Here is a 14,331-nt window from a genome sequence, read left to right as displayed (position 1 = left end):
CACTACCAGTAACAAATGACTACAATGTGCCAGGCACTTTAAATAATATAATTCCTAATTCTTACAATAGTCCTGGAGGTCAGGTTGGTTGCCCTCACGTAATAGATGTAACAGAGAAAAGTGGAGAGGCTGCCCAGGGACCCATGGCTGCTCAGAGGCAGAGCCAGCGTTCAAAGGGAAGTGTGGGTACTGGGGCTGAGCTTCTTTTGCTCATCATGCTGGCAACTCCAGCCAGCCCTGCCCTGCTCCTGCCATCTCTTTGATGACCAAAAAGCTCTGAAAAGTTTTATGTTCTGCTACTGAATTCTACTTTGCTTTTATTTTTATTATTTTTTTGGTAACAGATTTATTGAGATAAAATTCACATACCATATATGTCATCTAAAGTGTGAAACCCAACGGTTTTTAGTAGATTCAGAGTTATGCAATCACTACAATCAATTTTTAAGACATGTCATCATCCCCTAAATATACTCTGTAACCTTTATATACTGTCCCCCAATCCCCTTATCCCTGCACCTCCAGCCCTGGTCAACCACCATTAACCTACCTTTGTGCCTCTATGGATTTGCCTATTCTGGGCACTTTATATAAATAAAATCATGCATTATGCTCTATTTTCTGACTGGCGTTTTTTCCTTAGCATAATGTTTTTAAGATTCATCCATGTAGCATGAATCAGTATATTTTTTTCTTTTTTTCTGAGACAGAGTCTCACTCTGTGGCCCAGGCTGGAGTACAGTGTCATGATCTCGGCTCACTGCAACCTCCACCTCCTGGGTTCAAGTGATTCTCCTGGCTCAGCCTCCTGAGTACCTGGGATTACAGGCACCTGCCACCACACCCGGGTAATTTTTTTTGTATTTTTAGTAGAGACGGGGTTTCATCATGTTGGCCAGGCTGGTCTTGAACTCCTGACCTCAAGTGATCCACCCGCCTCAGCCTCCCAAAGTGATAGGATTACAGGCATGAGCCACTGCACCTGGTCAATTAAGTATGTTTTTATGGTTGATGGATATGTGAATTGTTTCCACTTGGGGCATCATTAAGAATAATGCTGCTATGAACATTTGTGTACACATTTCTGTATGAACATGTTTTCAACACTCTTAGGTGTGCATATAGAATTGGAATTGCTCACTTGTAGGGTAATTCCATATTTAACCCTTTGAAGAACTTCCAGGATTTTTCCAAAGTGGCTGGACTACTTTACATTCCCACCAAATGACTTCACTTTTAACAATACCAACTTCAAACTTTAGTTCTGTTCTTTTGTGAATCACCTAGCTTCTGAAAATAATTAAATGAAAATTAACTTTTGTTTCTCAGGATGTCCACTTATGTCAGAAATTAGAATTCTAGTCAATTGCTATTACTTTGATATATCTTTCTAGATAAAACAAAAAATAGTTACAGAGCATCTAATATGTCTTTTAAAATGCTTTTGATAATGAGATCTCCACAGCCATTTATAGCTCACACTTGATGAAACTGAGACTCAGAAAGGTTAAGAGATATTCTAAGGTCCTAAATTTGTTTAACAAGAGTAGGGTTTGGGGTTAAAGTGGGGTTCCTCAACACTGGCCCTGGGTATTCTGGATTGGCTTATTATTTGTTAGGAGTAGGTGTCTTGTGATATACCTCCTGTGTCAGATGTGCAGCAGCACTCCTGCTCACTAGATGTTAATAACAATCCCCCATCACCATCACAACTCTCCATCATCACAGCACAACCTTCCATTACCAACATCACCACACTCCATCAGCAACACCAAAACCCCTCTTCACCAATACCACAACGCTCCATCACCAACACTACAACCCTCCATCATCAACACCACTAGGAACCATCATCAAAACTACAATACCCCATTACCAACACCACAACCCCCCACAAGCAACAACACAACCTTTCATCACTAACACCACAAGCCCCCATCACCAACACCACAACCCTCCATCACCAACACCACAATCTTCCATCAGCAACACTACAACCCTCCATCATCAACACCACAACCCCTCTTCACCAACACTACAACCCTCCATCACCAACACCACAAAAAACGATCATCGAAACCACAACTCTCCATTACCAACACCACAACCTCCCATGAGCAACAACACAACCTTCCATTACCAACACCACAAGCTCCCATCACCCACACCACAGCCCTCCATCACCAACACCACAACTCCCATCACCACCATAACCCTCCATCAGCAACACTACAACCCTCCATCATCAACACCACAATCCTCCATTACCACCACAACCCTCCATCACCAACACCACAACCCTCATCACCACCACAACACCTCATCACCAATATCACAATCTCCCATCACCAATACCACAACCTCCACCACCAACACAACTCTCCACCACCAATGCCACAACACTCCATCACCAATACCACAACCTTCCATCATCAATGCCACAACCTTCCATTACCCACAGCACAACCCCATCACCAACACCACAAATCCCCATCACCAACAGCACATTTTTTCACCGTGTGGGGGACGGGTGGGCTAAAAGGTGAGTTTGGTGGGAATGGAAATTTTCTCTTGGCTCAGAGCCATTGAGTTAAATAAATAATTTTGAGATTGCAGAGCCTTGACACACTCTTGTACTCTGGCTCTCTTTCTAACCCAACCAATTCCTCCATAAAATTTCTAACAGATCTTTGCACTTCAATTGTCACCATATTTTAACATCTTTTTTTTATGTTTTGAAGACAAAATGAAAAGCAAGATCATAATCAGTGTTGCAAGATGTCAATGAACCTTTGTAACCAAGTGGCTGTCCAGGGCCCTTAAGTGTCAGCCGTGACTACCCTAGGCCATTACAGCCACACACAAGAGCAAAAAGATAGCCCAAGCAAGATCATAGTCCCCAAGGACTGTTTCCAACCCTGGAGATAACTCGTTACAGATTTCCTTGATGGCTTTATTCACCTGTTGTTCCTTGCTCTAGCGCGTGCCACTTAACAAGTTCTGGAAATTTAGACAGATTTCTTAATATCTCTAAACCTATCACATCATCTGTAAAATAGAAACAAAATTGATTGGCTTGACTTGAAAGTTTCTAGACTTTATCTTCCCCATAAAACTCAATTCAATGGTCTTTCTATGTCCTCTCATACATGCTTTTATTTAACAATTTGAAGGTAGCTGTCAAATTTGTTGACTATCTCACAGTCAACTTTTGTGAGAATAAAGTGGGCAATATATGAATAATTGAATAAGTTAGTCTGAAAATGTCAGTTACATAGTAGAAGAGTATATTACCATTACTAGTACCATTACACTGCAATTTAGAGCCTGAGTTATGTTTTGCTGCCACACTGTTTATCCATCAGCTATCAAATTCTATTAACTTTTCCCTACATGTGGTAGATTGAATTCACATATGCCTTCAAATTCCCTCTCTTACTTTTGTTCTACTCCTTATCCCTGAAGCTGGGAATTTCTTTAATGGTCCCCCTCTTTTCCCAGCCCCCTGTCTCTTTCTGATCGAGGACACCTTGCTAGATCCAACTACCTAAAGAGCAAGGTTATCATCGACCTCACAGCAAATACCCCTCCACTGGGTCATGGAGCCCAGAGAATGAAAATCACACTGCTTAGTTGGACAATCTACTCTTTCTGTAACCAAGTCTCCCTCTGTCCTTTCAGGCTATTTTCCAAAATCCTTACAAGAATTTCCTACTCCAGCTGGACCACTTGTTCATTATGCTCCAAGTAAATATACTTAGTGAATTGGGGCTTCCACACCCAGCCTCTGCTCCACCTATACGCTACCCTTACCATTTCCTGCTATCAAAATCCATCCCCCAATCTTCCAAGGCCAAGTTTTTGTGTCAGCAAATTCTTTCCTAAACTGTACAGACAGAGAACATATGTTTTATTACTTTCTATCACAGCCAGCTAGCACAGTGCAGGGCGTATAAAACATGATGAATGATTGATTGATTGAATAAATTAGTAAGTTAATAAATCAAGAAATGTATGAAGCAGGATTTCCTTGACTAGACTAGTGCATGGTGATTTCTCTTTCTAAATTCCTATAGCATCCACTGTCTGATCGATTTATTTAGTTTATAATATTTACTGCCTTGCGCTATTAATTAACAATCCGTCCATGTAAGTCTCCTCTTCCCAGTGGGATGACAGGTACCTGGGGGTCAGAGTCTGAGTCATGTTTTGGGATCCCCCCCCTGCCCTGCCCCAGTATCAGCAGGGCAGCATTCTGCCCTCTCCAAAGGCTCACTGATGGATTGAGCATCAGACCAACTGAATCTCCACTGCCAAGTGTCAGCAGCAGGCCCTCGTGTGAGCATTAGCCATAAATCACGGGTTAAACCTTTCCTAGTCATTAATGCCTGGCTCATATTTCAAGGTAACCTGGATCCTGAAAAGCCTTGATCGGTGCATAAAGGGAAAACATCTGGCTTTGCCATCCGCTAGGGTCTGTTAGGAAGTCACAATACATTTGTGGTTGATGGTGAAGGTGTGGTTTCCTTAGTAGACTTGAATGCAGAGATCAAACGTCCACATGCTAACCATTAAGCTAAACTATCAAGAGAGTTATTTCCCTATTCTCTCCAAGATACAGCACAAACTCTGGGGTCCCTGACCAAAACTCTGCTTCATCTTTTGCCCTCTGGGCCCCAGGCATCTAAGCTTCCATAGTCTTACACCTCTGGTTCTCATTTAATTTCTCTTCTCTTATCAGAGCATCCTTTCCTTCCCTCCTTATTTGGCCAAATTCTACTTATTCTTAAGAATCAAGCTGTGATATCCCTACCTCTAGAAAGTCTTCCCTTTCTCACCTATCCAGTTGCCTCTTCCTTGTGCTTCCCCAGTGTCCCAGGCACGTGTTCTATTATTCATTAATGCCTCTTTACTGTCTCTTCCAACCATGCCTATGAGCTCCTGGAAGGCAGTGCCTCCCTCCCAGGTTCAATCACAGTATCCAGTGCAGAGTAGATACTCCAAAAGTTTCCTAAAGCCAATGGGAGGAACGTAAGTTATATGAGAAAATTGTCAAAGTAAAAAATAAAAAAGAAAAAGGGAAGTGATAGCAGGTTTGACAAGAAGATTAATCTGCTATGATAAAAAAAATTCGATCTCCTGCAATTCCTCTTTTGAGTGAGAGATAGAGAAAAAACAGTGAGTTAAGAAATACAATGGTTCCATTGTCATTATCCAAAACTTAAAAAGCTGAAGATGCCCAAGAAATCACTACTTTGGTAAACATTTCCAACCTTTGCTTGGTATCTTAAAGTTCAGGCAATTGCATTTCTCAGTTTTCCATAACACGAAATGCTTCATCATGTTACTATCTTCTGAAACTCGAACTCTGTGCTTGTTGTGACATCATGTTACTATCTTCTGAAACTCAAACCAGATAGCTTGTTGTGACAGTCACAGCCCTGTGGCTATCCACTTTTTTGCCCTTGCTAATGGGATTTTCTCATTAACATTATCTTAGCTCAAATACCGAGGCATTAATGACAACTTAATTGAAGCAGAGGATGAAATTTGCGGCCTCGTCATGTTTACTTGATGTGCAGGTGGTGGCTAGCTACAAATGGCTTCTATGAGAAAGGGCAATATTTGGGGATCAGCTTAACTGCAGGGCTATAGCCTATTTGGGGATCAGTTAACTGCAGGGCTATAGCCTATAACCACCTGGCTGCCAGCATTCCACAGAGTGAGCAGTTCCATCCTGCACGATGCAGCTCTCCAGGCCATCTCCCTACCTCTGGGAGCTTCCTTGCCCTTTATCTAATTAGTACTCCCCCTGAGTATAACTCATTACTGGGTTTGACACATTATGCGGCATATAATTGTTTTAACAGGACTGTTTGTTAAAAATCACTACTAACTCTTCTTTCTCTGTTAAAATTCTATCTTTCAGAAATGTTTTAGAGGTCAACTCCACTAGTTTATTCATGCATGTGGCAAATAGTTATGGAAGACGTGTGGTAAGCAAGGTGTTGGACCAAGGCTTGGGCAAATAATGTACTTGTTTCCATGGTTGCTTACATTCTACTGAAGAGAAGGGCATTGGACAACAATTAAATAGACATATTAATATACGTTGCGTGAGCTGAATCGTGTCCCTGCAAAATGCATATGTTAAAGTGCCAACACCTAGTACCTAAAAACACAATTGTATTTGGAGACAGGATTTTTAAAAAGGTAATTATGGTAAAATAAGTTTCCATATGTTTGGTGTCCTTTTGAGCAGAAGCTATTTAAACACAGATATGCACAGAGAAAAGACCATGTGAAGGCAGAAAAAAGACAACCATCTGCAAGCAAAGAGAGAAGCCCTCAGAAGAAATCAAACCTGCCAACATCTGGATCCTGGATTTGTAGCCTCCAAAACTGTGAGAAAATATATTTCTGTTGTTTAAGACACTTAGTCTGTGATATTTTCTTATAGCAGCCTGAGCAGATGAATATATACATATACATAATTAGAGCAAACGTTACAAAGAAGAAAACCAAAGAAACAAGGCACCTGGCCTGCCTTGAAAAGGTTTCTTGAGAAAATATCAATTGAGATTAAATTCTGAAAGCTAAGGGGGTCGTGTTGACCATAGCTACAGGATGACGTATTTTATTTAATGTAAATGTAGTCAATGCTCAATAATCATCAAATAAACATTCATTATGGCTGTTGATCTGAGAATCTCATCATATGTTGAGCTAGAGAAAGAACAAGCTAGTCACAAAAGTCTACTGGCCATAGAAAATTAACTGATAGAAAGGATGGCTTAAATGTTTTTTATGTTTTTCGTTGTTGCTGTTTTTGTTTGTTTGTTTGCTTTTTTGGAACACCTTATCTCTAACTAGTACTGTTCAAGGAATTATCAAAAGAGTGAAACATTATAAGGTGGTCGAGGAAATATGATAAACACTATTGCTTGCTCCTAGGAATTAAATGGGATGAGCTGAGATGGCATCTCCAATAAGCCATTTGCCTTGACTACAGACACTTTGTCATGGTATTTTCTTGGTTTCTGGCTCTTTGCTGGCCATGTCGCCTTCTGTCCAGAGATGCTGCCTGTCCCAGGTGATCAGCTTTCACCTTTTGCCTTTTCAGCTAATAATGAGCAAGTGGTGCCAGCTGCCAGGGTCAGATCTCTAGGTATGGATTCTCCCCCCGGCCCTTTTGGATTTCATTTTATTGTGCCAAAACCATGCCTTTAAAATGTAGACTCACTCCTTAATCCCAAAAATCCCAGTCTGAGTTCGATGCCTCCAGTGACATCAAGGCAGTACACTGTGCATCTAGGAGGCTCTGAGGAGAAGATGCTCTAATGGAATCCAAAGTGGGCTGGCTGCATGCCTCACTGCTGCTTGCTTTGCCTTCCCGTTCACACATACCAACCGTTAGCTATAGGAAAGCTGGTCCCACAGCCAAAGACCCTTGCTGTGTCTCTGCCTGGATTTCTCTCGGCAGGAAACAGCTTCAGTACCTACAACTTATATTGTTCCTCTATAACATAGTTTGAAGACCTAATATATTTTGTTAACCCTCCTACCAACATAGGCACGCACGTGCGTGCGCACACACACACACGCACACACACACACACACACACACAAGTCTACTATGATTTAAGGAAGTTTGCAAAAAAAAAACCCTATGGATATTTGGATATTTGTCTCCTAACTGCCTACCGGTTGTGAAGAGTCATAGCATAATCTTTTTAAGACCATGCAAGCAACTCGTCCACAAAATCCAGGGTATCAAATAGGCTAAGTTTACTTTTCTGACTCCAGAAAGTGCACCAGAGTTTTGGGAGTTGGGAAGCATAACCTCTGGCAAGGGGCTTGGCCCTGGGTACTCCCAATCATTCAGGACCACTTACACTGGTTTCAAAAGAAGAGTCTTGGGTTGATGATTTCTTTGAAGATAATAAGGGGTGGGTTGGTCTATTGTTTTCGCTCAAGAAATCATGAATAGTGCTGGAGGGAGCATCTGTGATTCCAGACTGATCCTCTCCTTCAGCAAATGAGGACAGTGAGGCTAACGGAACAAGACTTACTCATGTCCTACATCTGATTAGAGCACAGGTAGTCTGGAGCACAACCACTGAAGCATGAGTTCAAGCTCTTTGCCCAGACTGTCTGACATTTTGAGAAGCACTACAAAAAACAAAAACAAACAAACAAAAACGTAAGCTAAAACTCCATGCCTGTTTCTTTTGATTCTCCTTGCCTTGTATTTTCCCATAGGAAAAATAAAAATAACATTGAAATGTCAGATCTCTTTCAAATAATTAGAGTGGTGCTGGTTTTCTCTTAAGATTGCTTGTGATTTCATATGACATTCAAAACATTCTGCCTATTCCTCCTAAGAAAACAAACCAGGTGGTCTCCTTTACCTTTATAAAATGTCCTGTTTTCTTAGTAATTCAGGTTGTTTTGAAAAATACTAAACTCCATTCTAAGCATCTCCATAAAAGCCTTTAAAACGGCAGCCACATCCTTCATTAAAAAATAGAACATGACATCTATTGCTCAATGAAAGGGTATGGAGTTTGAGAGAGCCTCATGACCACATGACCATGTGAGAGGTCCCCATGGCTCTTGGTACCTTATGAAAAGTAAGAAAGAACTGGGAGCTTAAAATATATAAATTAGGTCATCCAGGTAGTTGCTCATTCATTGGAGAATTGCCTAAATGGATTTTCTGATAAGGTTCACAGTCCAGGAAGACTCCTAGAAGCTGTTCTCTGCTCTAGTGAAGCTCATGGCTTTCCACATGGATCAGATCTTTCAGTTTGAATTCTGAGAGATCTAATCTTGTTTCATGGGCACGGGGAAAATTAGAATGGGAAAGCCTGCACAAAGCAAGGCAATGTCCTTAGAAGTAGACAGGCCCTTACTGAAGTAGACCTCATGTCACTTGGCAGCCTTCATCCTTAGATGATAATCCTTTTAAAGAATCAGTACTGAGCACCAAAAAAAAAAACAGTCTGAAGAAAGTATGACCTATTTTCTCAATGAATGTTGGTGTGTGTGTGTTGAGATATATATATACATATATATATATAATATATACTTTTTTTGTTTGTTTTTTTTGATGGAGTCTTGCTCTGTCACCTAGGCTGGAGTGCAGTGGCCAATGAATATTTGTGTGTGTGTGTGTGTGTGTGTGTGTGTGTTGATATATGGATATATATATATATATATAAAATTTACTTTTTTGTTTGTTTTTTAGATGGAGTCTCGCTCTGTCACCTAGGCTGGAGTGCAGTGGCAGGATCTTGGCTCACTGCAATCTCTGCCTCCCAGGTTCAAGTGATTCTCCTGCCTCAGCCTCCCGAGTAGCAAGTAGCTGGGATTACAGGCATGCGCCACCACACTCAACTAACTTTTGTATTTTTAGTACAGATGGGTTTCACCATGTTGGTGAGACTGGTCTTGAACTCCTGACCTCAAGCAATCCACCCGCCTCAGCCTCCCATATTATTTACTTAATAATATGATACAGTTAATTTTAGCTAAAGTACACAGAAGTTTATAAAGACAACAGACTTCCAATCTAGTGTGAATCCCAAGTAATACAAGAATAAGACCACCATGAAATTGTTTTTGAAAGACACAGCTTTAGACCTAAATAGCCACTTTCCTTAAGAGTCTTTTGTAGATTATCTAGAGATGTAAAGCAGAGTTTCTTTACATTTGAGTTATTTAAGCAAAGGACAGTATGAACAATGAATATGGAGAGTAGCAGGATACTGTGTAAGGACCATGAACTTGGGAATTCTAAGGAAAAAGCTGAGGTTGAACATCACTTTCGCTACTTTAACTTAAATTCGTATTCTCAGTTTCTTTCTATGTGTGTTGGTGTACTAACCGCCTTATAAAGTTTTATGAGTTTTTCTACAGTTTTGTATGACAAGTCCCTAGCACAATGCCTAACCGGCAGAAGATCTACAATGGCTGCTGGTTCTACTTTCAGATCCCTTACAGTGAAATGAGGTCTTCTACCTTTCCTCATACACACATATATAAGGCCTGCAAAAAAGGGAGATGACAAAAATAGAAAATAAAGAAAAATACAAGAAAGGGATTCCACTGTTGTCCTTCATCTTCCCGAAACTTCATCCCTAGAATAACTAAATTCAGTTGTCTTCTATTTTGAGGATGCATTTACTTTGCAAGTCTCTCCTTGATCTTCAATGCAAAAATCCCTAAATAAGAACTACTTCCTTCCTAAAAAGCCAAGCACACTGTACAAAGCTCTGGGAACAGAGTTGAAGGTGTGAGGCATCGTTGTACTGCCCTTTCCAAAGGAATTACCTTCTCTTTTAGATCCAGGACATTAGAACTAGTCTCAAATAAACCTTTGATTATCTGCATTCTCTGACCCATTTGGGACATACCAAGTGTCAAGTATAGCCCCGTTGACTCTCAAAAATTATTGGAACAATTGTCATTATTTTTTCATTGTTCATATGAGATTTTCATCTCTTATAAAGCCAATATAGGCTCAAGTACTTTGAAAACAAATTTCCTCAGAAATGTATGGAAAGAGAAAACTGTTTTTGTTTGATTATTTGTTCGTCCTTCCTCCTCCCAGATGGGAAAATCGAAGAATACACAAAACCTTGATTCTTTTCTAAAAAACATTAAGTTCAAATTTTCCAAAAACATAGAAATTCTCCTTAGCAGAGAATTACACAAGAGTTTTTGAGAACTCTGGCTGCACATTTTAAAAACTTCCTTTTGCTTATTTCAGTTTCTGAGAGGTGGGTCTGAAATAACCGATGATTTGTTCCCTTTCGGCAGCTGGGGAAGGTGGTAGCTCTTACCAGACTCTCTTTCAGTCATAAATGCATTTTAATGGACTGACATGCGCTTAATAATACAGACAGCACCTGGATTTTTAAGAGCAATGTGCTGCCAGGGCCTTCTTTGTATTAAAATTTCATTTTTGACCTGAGGCCTACAAGTCTCTCTACTCAAAAACATCTCACCGATTAGAGAGAAACAGCTCAGTGCCAGCTCACATTTTTCTTTTTCAAATAAGGAGGATTGAGGTTTAACTTTTATAATTTGGAACATGAAAAATATTATAATTCTAAGTGATTAACTCACCTCCATTACTGGAAATCTAATAAATTTTATAAAAATCCTCTGACTGCACAAATTCATTCTTAACTTTTATGACTCTGCAGAATGAGGCCCCTTCTAGCTATATCTCTCGAGTCAGCACAGAAGGAAGAAAAATGTGTTAAATAGCTACTTAACACTTTGTTCAGTATTTGAGATATACTACCTCATTTAATTGCCAGCACCAACTTACAATTTTTAAAAATCTCTTGTGATAGGAAATCTCTAAGATGATCCTGGATAATCTGTGCCTGCTAATATCCAAGCCCTGATGTCATCCCCTCCATTTGGACATGAGATGGGCATATTTACCTGCTTCTAAGGAATAGAATGTGACAGAAGTGATGAGATGCCATTTTCAATATTAGATTGTAAAAAGACTGTGGTTTCTATTTGGGTGCTTTTTCTCACTCACCCTTGGCAGCCTTCTGGAGAGGCTCATGAGGAAGCTTGTGAAAGAAAGCAAAATATTTCACCCCAAAATATACTTCTTTGACATACTTTGAGAGGACTGTTCCAAAAGAAGTAGCCCTGCAAAGCTGTCTTTCCTGGGGGACTTGCATCTGTAGAGAAAACCTGCATTGATACAAGGCTTTCTGTGAGGCTCTCCCGTGTTTGGATCGAGGACTGAGAATCTAAACATTTAAGAGTCTGAAAAACACATTTGTCATTTATTCTCTCTAAGGGCTGATACCTGTATGGCTTCACCTACATTTTAAGATCAGCTTGGTAAACAGAACCTCCTCTTCTCTCCCCTCAATTACCTGTCTTGCCATCATAACCTGATTTACTACCATACCTGTTTTTTGTTGTTGTTTTGTTTTTTTGAGATGGGATCTCATTTTGTCACCCAAACTGCAGTGCAGTGGCATGATCATGCCTCACTGCAGCCTCGGCCTCCCTGGGCTCAGCTGATCCTCCTACCTGAGCCTGCCGAGTAGCTGGTACTACAGGCATGCACCCACATGCCCGGCTAATTTTCAGTTTTTTGTAAAGATGGGGTTTTGCCATGTTACTCAGGCTGATTTTGAACTTCCGGGCTCAACAGATCTGCCCTCCTTGGCCTCTCAAAGTGGTAGGATTACAGGTGTGAGCCACCGTGCCTGGCCCATAACATGATTTTGGCCATGCTCTAAACCCTGGTTCTTTCTATAATCTCAAGGTGATATAAAAGCATCAATCATCTGCCATTTCTTTGGGCTTTTATATTTTGTATGTCTTTGTGACTCCTGTGCACACGTGTGCATGTAATAAAATGTGTATGCATTTTTTCCTGTTAATTTGTCTATAATTCATTTCTTTTATAGACTCAAGTTATTCTTAAATAACTTGAGGGGAAAAATGTAAACTTCCCTACATGTGGAAGTGGATTTTCTGAGGCCTGCGTGAGCACATGAGTGAGTGTGGAAGCAGATCTTCCTCCAATGAACCTTGCCATGGCTTCAGTCCCCATTGGCAAATCAGTTGTGACCTTATGGGAGACTCTGAGCCAGTCACCCAGCCAAGTTGTCCCTGGATTTCTGATCCACAGAAACTGAGACATAATAAATAATGTTTTCAACCATTAAATATTGCTGTCACTTGTTATGCAACTATAGATAACTAATACAATTCATTTTGCATATAAGACAAAGTTTATCCAGGGCCACAGGAAAGGAAGGAGAAAACATATTAATACTTTTAAACTTGACTGCCTGACTTCCAGACTCAGGCCTTTCTGCTATGCTCAGGGGTTCAGTGGGCCATTTTGTTCACCTATGGACATTTGAATGTCTCCCACAGTCTGCAATGACCATAACTATGAGAAAAGAAAAACAGCTCAGAGCAGTCTGAACTATGTGAGTGATGCAAAGTATATCGGGCCCAGAGAGGCATGAGTATGAAACTTCAGTCACACACCCTTCCCCTGAGCTCAAGGCACCCATGCTCCAGGCAATTGTTTAAAGTCTTTTTTTTTTTTCCTGACTACCTGCCTCACTCATTATCTTCTTGTTCCTGGAATCTGCGATACAAAGAACAATGCACAGGGAATCTTTAGCTGGTATGATTTTAATGTAAATTTCTGATAACATAGAAACTGCCTCTTTTTTTTTCTTCTTTAAAAATCTGCTTCTAACTGCAGCTAATCAGAGCAGAGTATATATTCAGGGCAAGTTGAATCTATATTCCCAGGTTGCAATACTCAAGCTTGGCCCAAATAAACTATCTACTTATATTAATATTGCCTTGGCTTCTTCCTTTTAGGTCGACAACTATTAAGTCATATCCTTTACAATTTAACTCAATTTTTGCTAATCTACTTGGATAAAAAATCCATGCAGTCCAGTTGAGAGAAAGGCATCTAAATTAAATTGTAGTATAACCCATGATGGATGTTGCCCTGTGGTGAAAAGCAGAGGGAGATTTTTATTCAGATTGTTTATTCAGGGAGACTTCTGAAAGAACTTCATCTATCAGCATGTCACAGCCCAATCCCTGCCCAATCCTTGGCATGTGAGATTTGACCTCAATAAGTATTTGTCAACATAGGAAATACGCTGCTGCTTGAAGGACATCAGATATTGGTAACATAACAGAGAATGAGAGAGAGACTTCCACTGCTCCATGTTGAAGGAACAGCAGCTGGAGGAGCCAGGGTATCCAAAAATACAATTTGTTCTCAGACCTGCTGCATATTGCTAGACAGTAAGATCTGTAGTACATGGCAATGAAACAGTGTTTCCCAAATTTTGGCCATTTGAGAACCATTTAAAAGTTTTCCCATTCCCTGGTGCCATATGTACTAGCATTTACTGAATACATTTAAAATATATATGTATACATATTTTAAATGGTTTTAAATTTACTGATTTTTACTTGAAATAGAATTTAGGGGCTATAAAAACTTCCATGGTAATGTGGTTTAAAAGGAGAATATAGACTTGGAAGTCAGGCAAATTCAGGATAAAATCCCAGCTCCATCACTTAGGAACATGGGATTTTGAAGTGATTGCCATGACTTCTGATTTCCTCATTTATTAAGTGAAAAATAGTAACTTCCTTCAGTGAGCATGGTGAAGATTCCGTATGATACATGCCATGTTTATAAAGAACCTAGCAGAGAGTTCTATAAATGGTCTAGATTGTGCTAAATACTCCCAGGTAAGAATTCTTATTCCCATCTTTCCAATGAGACTGCTAAGA

At 40.1% G+C, this 14,331-nt stretch overlaps 1 protein-coding gene across 1 annotated transcript in view; it reads right to left on the bottom strand.

Annotated features, from left to right (window-relative positions):
* Window positions 1-14,331, bottom strand: part of CNTNAP5 (contactin associated protein like 5) — an 885,765-nt gene that overhangs the window by 401,495 nt on the left and 469,939 nt on the right. The gene's annotated exons all lie outside the window — the stretch shown is intronic.

The sequence above is a fragment of the Nomascus leucogenys genome, chromosome 20 (genome assembly GCF_006542625.1).
Source record: "Nomascus leucogenys isolate Asia chromosome 20, Asia_NLE_v1, whole genome shotgun sequence".
NCBI classification, from domain to species: Eukaryota; Metazoa; Chordata; class Mammalia; order Primates; family Hylobatidae; genus Nomascus; species Nomascus leucogenys.
This window is presented reverse-complemented; position numbering and strand designations above follow the sequence as displayed.